Raw genomic sequence first — 8,906 nt, 5'->3', positions numbered from 1 at the left:
CAGATGAGGGGGCTTTGCTGGTGACTAACCTGAGTCAGTCAAGGCCATCTGCCTGAGGGGGGCAGAGACGAGAAAGATGGTGAGAGACTAAATTACAGAAGACCACAGCACCCACAGATGAATAGAGGAATATCTCACCTCGTAGATTAGATTACACCAAGGTAAAATCAACACAATAGGCTCAATATACACATGAAAAAACGTCTTATAATAGGTCAGAAATGCTGCAGGTCCGTAGAAAACCTGAGGCGGACTCTGTGGGCGAGCACAATGCCTGCATGAGTCTGCCTGGGATACTGTGACGTCTCATGTTGCCCACGAAAGAAATCCCCATCCGAGACAAAAACATTTGTCAAGGCCCCCTTCATGGGAAAAGGGGATTCACATGGACTTTGCACATTTTCAAAAGCAGTGACTGACAGTTCAAAAGTATGCAGTGACAGATGTGGTGAAGCCTTTGCTTGGTGACACACAAGGAGATAATGAGGCAAGAGTCAAACAGGAACATTTCGTCACAAAGCCAAGCTGGAAGAATTCATAAACTGTCCTTTTAATCAGCTTCTCACCCACTAACATTGTTTTTGTTTGTTGTGATCTAAAAATGGACATGATTGTTGGGAAAGAAAACAGCAGTGTTATGGAAAACTACAGGGAAGGAGACGTTAGAAAAATGGGAGAAGGAATCCACCTGCTGGCCAAGCGAGGGAATCATATGACTGTGAAAAAGCAAGTTTCTCAATTGGGATAATATTTCAAAGACATTCATGACATGGTAATCAGCAAGGAGCATTAATCATGTTCTGACCTAATTATTATTCAACCTGTATTTGAGCATTCAGCCAGTGGTTCATTAGCACCACACATATTGCCTTTGATATGTTAATAACTTTGGTGATTGGTTTCCCATGTGCTAAAAACCCCCATTTAAAAAAACAGAGCTGGGTTCTCTTGAGGTTAAGGGGGATTTTTTTTTTCTGAAAGTAAATACATCTTTTGTTCTTGGATCAATGCACAATTGAGATACATTCAAAGATGCAGTAAAGCTGTGGGAGAGTCAAAGGACTCTTTCATCCCACTGCCACGATCATTGATGTGTTTGCTCCCTCATCTCCTCCACCCACATAGCTCCGACACAGTTCATTTTAACATGCCGACACCACACATCTAAACTTCTGTAGTCAGAGTGAGAATTCAATTGAACCTCATTTGGTATAGATGCTAAATGTAATCAAACAGACACTATGTTAGCAGCGAATGTTAGCTTGTGATGCAGATACAAAAAACAAAAAACATAATAAAGACACAAGGATGTTAATATGTAGAGATGAATACATTACAAACCTCCCGTGACCAAGTCAGTGTCAACATGTACAAACTGTTGTTGGTCTACATATTGCAGAGATCAAAAGCAACCACTGAATACAAGGCATCAGGGTAAGGTAGTTAGTAAGTTTGAAGCTTTATTGTCTTTGGCTTTACTGTACCACAACTAACTCAAATGACTGATGAGACTATAGAAGAGTACAATGCAAATTCCGCAAACAAATACGATGATTATGTGTTTGATCATTTTAATGAGCTTGGGACAAATGATTGACTGTAGTCATTGGTTACCGGGTGGCAGCCGAAAGCACCTTTCTCAGGAAAACCATTCATATTGTTAATTTGACGATGAGGTTACACAATGAGATACATATTGGTACCACTTTACAATAAGACTACCCTTATAAAGGGTTTACGAATAGTTTGTAATTCATTTATTAATTAGGTTGTGAACACTTTATAAATCATTAATAAGCTTTTACAAGACATGAGATAAACAGGGCAACTGTGAGCGGTTGTTTGCCAAATAGTGAGCCCACATGTACTGTACTGCTAAGCCTTATATTGGCTACCTAGCTTACTTTGTCTTCTTCATCAGCCAGCATCCTTGGTATCTGTTGTTCACTGAGTTGATTCTCGCTAAGTAGCCAATATAAGGCTTAGTCATCTTACCGAATAAATGGTTCTTAATGATTAATAAAGTGTTTAAAACCTACTTATAAACCCTTTATGAATCCTTTATAAGGGTAGTCTTATTGTAAAGTGGTACCGACATATTTAAACTGAAACAAAATAAGAATTACTGTGTGCATTAAATCAAATCACTTCATGACAAAAAATAATATTAACCGAATAAATAAATGTCTTTAAAGGTAAGGTAAGATACACTCCAAGGTAAGATACAATCCAGCAATCATGGTAGTTATTATAAAGCCCTCCAAAAATGTACATTTCATATTTATAATGGTTGTCAAATCACAATGTTTATTCTTTTGTTCGACATCTTGATATAGACTTATCGAGCCAGGTACATATTGGTATATCTTAGTTTGATGTATCCCTATCATTACTAATTGCTGTACTTTACAATGCCAGGATCTTTTGTTTTATTGCCTAATTCCATTGGCTGTCTTTTAAAATCAGTTATTAAATGATGTATTTTTTAAGAGCGACACCCTCAAAAAACGTTTGGTTTAAAGCATTGATTGTGACACCATTTTTTTTAAGTTGAAATGTTTACCTGTTCTCAAACAAATTGCTCTCATTGAGGACCCGTGGAAACATGCTGACGGATTTGCTGTAAAGTGTCAAGTGAAAACAAAGGCTTCCTAAGGAATTGGTGGAGGACTCTCTAAAGGCTTTTAAAGGAAAACAAAGGTTGACATTTGCTTTGGAAACCAAACATTGACTTCATTGACTCTTTGCTGTCTTGTCTGTCTGTTCATGCAAAGACCAGCTGCCAGTGAGGTAGCACATATTCTTTCTTCAGTTGTTTTGTTAATTCATGCCAAAAACTAAAATACAATGCAAGAATGACATCACAATCATCCATCACTTATTTATGCTGTGTGATATGTTACACGTGTTAGTTAGTAGCAGTGGTGTAAGGTCACTTTTTTAAATATTAGATTTCTTGTTTTTTATATTTGATGTCTGCACCATGACATCAAGTCAAATTCCTAGTATGTGCGAACCGACCTGGCAATAAACCTAATTCTGATTCTAAGTACATCTACTGTACATTTTTGAAAGATGTGTACTTTACTTGAGTATTTCAATGTTTTACTATTTGTACTACAGTTCAGAGGTGAAAAGTGTACTTTCACTCCACTACACTTATGTTATACCTTTAGCTACTTTGCGGATTTGGATTAATAATGTGAAATAAAGACAACACTTAAAATAATATTAGATACGAGAAGATGGACCTTTATTGATCCCTTTTTGTCGCTGCTTTTAATTGAACTATTCATATCTTAAACTGCACTGTAACTTTTATCCATGTACTTTTTCTTTTAATGTTTAATTGAACTATTCATATTTTAGACTGCACTGTAACTTTTATCCATGTATTTTTCCTTTTAATGTTTATTTTATCAGCTTTTCTTTTTTAATGCTTAATGTCTTTCATTTTTTGTAAAGCACTTTGATTTGCCTTGCGTTGAAAAGTGCTATATAAATAAACTTGCCTTGCCTTGCCTTGCCTTGCCTTGCCTTGCCTTGCCTTGCCTTGCCTTGCCTGTAGGGACATTCTGGTAGCATAGCTGGTGTATTTTGATGCTAATACTTTTGTACTTTTACTTGAGTAACATTTTGATTGATTAACTTTTACTTGTAACACAGTATTCCTACACTTTGGTACTTCTACTTTTACTCAAATACACGCTCTGAGTACTTCTTCCACCTCTGGTTAGTAGTGATCAGTGATAGCAAAGACTAAGACAAACGACTGATGGCAATTGACAATGACAATTCAGTGGGAGTAAGAGACAGGCTTAGCTTATGACCAAAAAGAGACAAAACAACAACACATTGTATCATAAAAGATGCAAACAGTGCTTTCAAGTTCAATGGGAAGAAGTTGTGTTTCTTGTACTCTTTCTTTCACACCATGTCTTATAGAGAGGCGAAGTCCCTCCCTTTCCGGGAGCCTCCATGGGACCCCGGAAGCGTAAAATTATACATTGAAGTCAATGGAGAGAGAAAGGTTATCTTTTGATCCCGTTTGAATTGTGCCACGAATGACACATATGATGTTTGTCAATTTAAAAGAATATTTTGCAAGTCAAAAAAATTAAAATGTGTCGTAAAACTGTGAAGTTACACATTTTTTTGTGTGAAACCGCTGAGTGAACTACAGGTCTCTTGGTCTCGCACAATACGCGTCACCATCACAAAGATGGCCGTCACGTTAGCAAATGTCACCTGTTTCTTTCAGAATGAGAATAAAAGTATAAAACGAGGTGACTACAAGTCTGGACACATTGAGAGCTGTACATACACGAAAGGGGAGTTATTCGGTTCTGTAAGAGCAGCGGGACCGGCTTTACAAGGTTTCGGTGAGTAATATGAGTGCAATGTGTAACGTTAATGTCAGCTAGCTAACATTAGCTAACAAGCTACACTAACGTGTTTTGTTTCAGTAACTAGTGTTCTCCTTTAGAACTTCGTGGTCTGTGTGTGCTGTGGATAACATTAGTGTTCACAAGAACAAGGTATACTCCCGTGTTTTGTTTTAGTTGCTCTTCAGATTGAAGCGGCCAGTTTTATATCGACTATACTGTATGTGTGATCTCCTTTTACATCTCGTTGTGTCATTTGAGTTTATTTGCTGTGTGTAGATTCAAGGGTTTTGGTTATCTTGTCAATTTGTTTGGTTATCCAGGCACAGCTGTGCGTGACTCCCTCGGGTACACTGGTATGTGTTTTCCTAATGTAGAGAGCATTGATTAATTAATAAACTACACACTGAGTCTAGATCCTGACCAAATCCTTTTTTATTGTTGATCAAATGTTTTTAAAAAATGTATTCATACACATTTAGAAAAATACAATGTACAATCACAACCAGTACAACACACATTACAAAAAATACAGAAAAAACAAACAATAACAACAATCAGACAAAACTATGGAAAAATAACCCCTCCCACCCCCAGATCCGGACCATCCTTGTATTATTGCTCATTCAATCTATTATAGCATGCTAACAAACATGGTACTTTCTTTATTTGTACAGATCTGCATGGGAGGCGATGGCGCGATGCAGAGCGCTGTCTGTGATTGTGCACGGGGGATGTACAAATGCAGCCACGCTGCAGCATTGGCAATATGTGCCATGTGGCAGATCAGCTCCACAGATGTTGAGTGCCAGTGGAGGAAGCCTGGCACTTCCAAAGTAGTCCAGCCGGTGTCTCAACTTTACCAACAGTGAGAGGAGACATACAACCCACTGGCCAGAGACATCGCCCCTCAGGATGTAGACTGGTTCAGGTCTGCACTGAGGGGCGCACAGTGTGGCATGGCATGGCTTTTGTCACCTGAGCCAGAGCCGCGGCCTCAACATCAGGCCATTGTCACCGTGCCGGAGCTGGTGAAGGGGGTCGGGGGCTTGAGGCAATTCTTGCCTCAATGCGACTGAGCAGAGACCAGCAAGCTGCCATCCAGACAGCCACTGGAGGACAGTGGACAAAGTGGCAGTTACACAGGCGGGGCAGGTTGACAGCCAGCAAGTTTGGTTCTGTGCTGCGGTCGGGACTTTCATCCACTCCATGCGCGTCCCTCATGAAGAGGGTGCTCGGGGGGTACAACTTGGACGGAGTCATGGCTGTCAACTGGGGGGTTTTAAACGAGGCCGAAGGGGTGAAGGCTTTTGTGCAGGCCTCTCAGGAGACAGTGTTCGAGTCTGGTCTCTTTGTGAGTGAGTCGGTGTTTTGGGAGCATCCCCCGATGGACTTGTGCAGCCATCTGCCCTGCTGGAGGTGAAGTGTCCACCATCATTATACATGATGGTGTATATAGGATATATATATATATATATATATATTTGTATACATATCTGTAAATTGTATAATTTTATTTGATTTAAAAGTATTTTTGATCTCTGTCTATAAACACAAACTGAGTAAGATTGACAATAAAGTTGACTTTGAAAAATATATAAATTCTTTATGAAAATAGTTGACTGTTGGAGAAATGAATCCAAATGAAACGTTGGACTGAACTATAACTACGCCTTTAAATCTCTACGGACTGTTTTTCAGTGGGATGGCAAGTTCCTATCTTTAAACATGTATTAGTTTTTTCTCAGAACAGATTTGATTTTCTGAAGTTAATTTAACTTTGCCGACCATGTAAGGTCATTATTAAAAAGATACAATCAATTTGTTTAGGGTTGAATAAAATAATGATAAACATTTCATTTGGATAATTTACTGACAGAATAAGAAACTCAATGATGCTCTACTCACCTGTTCCTTTTTATAAAGTGAAACAGTTGAAACGATAGATTTTAGTAAACTTAAAAACAACCTTCTCCAAAAGCTATCAAGGAATATACCGAATACTTGTTTTAGAACTTTATTACATATTTTTATATAAATAGTTTGAATGATCCATAATTGACAGAAGCTTGTGTTTACACTGACCTGTTACTCATATATTAATGTCTTTGTAACTTCAGTAAACCACTACCTCACTCATTTCTTTCATCACGGTTCAGTAAACTAAGTGACACATGAACCAGTTTAATAATTATAATAACGTAGGATTGCAACTCTTTGAAACTGTAGGTGGCTCTTAAAAGAGCCGTTGTATTTGGGTGTGCTGGTCTCAGGTCGGTCTAAGCCCTCTCTCGCGGATGCAGCTGGATGTCCTTGGGCATGATGTTGACCCTCTTTGCTTGGTTCATCTTACTGGGGGGCAGCTACATGGATGTCGGTGCAGTCCACAGTCATTGTGCAGTTGAAGGCAGAATGAATGTATTATTGACTCCGAATGAAGCACAACTTCATGACATACAATACATTGACTTTATTTGTAATTGTGTAAAAAAATAAAGCATTGATTAGCAAGCAGGACCTGCAGGAACAGAGCACGGTGATGGATGGAGCTGGGAAGAGAGAAGAATAAAGAAAACAGATCAACTTTATTATCGGATATTAAAAATTCAATTTCAAAACAAGTTGCCGCTCCTACAGTTTTCTAGTGTGTAAAGATGATTTCACATGACCTATGCACAATATCACACTCAATACATGTGTGTCTCTGGGGGGTGCATTGTGCCTTTGATGTATATAAATAATATACCATAACCAAATACTATTACGTACAGTGGAAATCAGGTTGCCAGAGCAGGTCAGTCCAGTGTGCATGTTCCTCAGGGTCTCAGCAGTTACAGGTGAGGTAAAGGAAATAAAAGAGAAAAAGGTCAGTAACAACACTTTAAATAATTATCTCTTTTAATAATGTTCTATCAGTAATCACTCAACTACTGTCTTTTCAACAAACAGATTGACTCACTATCATCACAATGAAACACGTCCAGAAGAATGGACCACAGATGGAAATTAGCTATTAGCTATAATCTGGCATATTGCATCTCTTCTCTTTGCTGAGATTAATGTTTTTGTATGCATGGTCCTTCTATAAATAAATACATGTCATGCAAAGCTGCCTGCCTGCCTTCCTTCCGTCGACTCTCCCTGAACTGCCTGATCTTTTAATGTTCAATGTTAACCATTTGAGCAGATAGCATTAAGTATAAAAGATCGCAGATGCTAATCTGCCGTTAGCCTACCTCCCGCCCCCTTAGCACCTGGCGATAGGCTCCTCTTCAAATGTTTCACAAAATACTTAACATCATGACTACTCTTACTGTTTAACATTTGGGTTCACTTCATGTTAAGGCTAATACAAATGACAAGGCTAAGTAATGTGATGCTAACTAACGTGCTCGCTACTAGCTATGTAGCTAGCTTGACTGTGTTCCATGCACAACATGTGTATTACCTGAGATCTCTGATCCAGCGACTCCTGGTCCTTTCATCAGACGGGAAGCGATAGAACGAGCTATGATCTATAAGTATGATCACTTATGTGATTAAAACCTGGTACAAAGCACACAGGCATCTTGTAAAAGTGAATTTATTTTTAGCAATCTCTTATTTATTGGAGGGAATAAATCAGTTATGAGATCTTCTTCTTCGCTTTAATTACGAGTCGCAACCACTTGGAGCATTATCGCCTGTGACATCACTTACGCGAGCCAGAATGGGATTTGGGATTTGTAGTCTTTGTAGTCGCGTATTTTTCATAGTCTTATATTTCAACAGTTTTACGACAAAATGTGACTTTTTTGACATGGAACTTATTGTTTAAGATTGACAAACATCATATGTGTAGTTCGTGGCACAATTCAAACGGGATCAAAAGATACGTTTTCTCTCTCCATTGAATTCAATGTTAATTTTTCGCTTCCGGGGTCCCATGGGCCGGAAGTAGATGGGCGTGACTTCGCCTCTCTATAGACTAGTAAGTCTGAGGGCAGATAATGATGCAGGAGAATGTTAAAATGTTTCTGATGAAACAGGAAGTATTTCAAAAGTCATTCTGGCATTCTAATAATAAATAAATTACAAGTACAAAATAGCACTGCTCTTTTTGTGTCCCCTTATTTTATTGAACAGGGTTTTGTAAGCTTGTAATGGGACTTTGGCTCAGAGCTTTCTGAAATATAACATGTACATTACTATAACAAACAAACATCAGAACCAGAAAATCCTGTATTAGTCCCACAGAGGGGACATATACAGTGTTACAGCAACATTGGTATATCAGGTAAAAAAAGGCATGCAATAATAAAGAATAAGCTAATTAGATAAATAAAATAAAAAATGCAATATTAGTTGTATTAGAATAAAATGAAAAACAAATAAGTAGCAAGTACACATTCATGGCTAAAAAATGATGAGCAGCAACATCAAAATATCCCAGTGTGTCAACTTGCATATGCAGGTAACACATCAATACGTTGATTTTTTAGGTCATCTTGTTATGTACCTACATTTGAAATACAGGAATGT

The sequence above is a fragment of the Pseudochaenichthys georgianus genome, chromosome 11, assembly GCF_902827115.2.
Source record: "Pseudochaenichthys georgianus chromosome 11, fPseGeo1.2, whole genome shotgun sequence".
Lineage (NCBI taxonomy): Eukaryota > Metazoa > Chordata > Actinopteri > Perciformes > Channichthyidae > Pseudochaenichthys > Pseudochaenichthys georgianus.
This window is presented reverse-complemented; position numbering follows the sequence as displayed.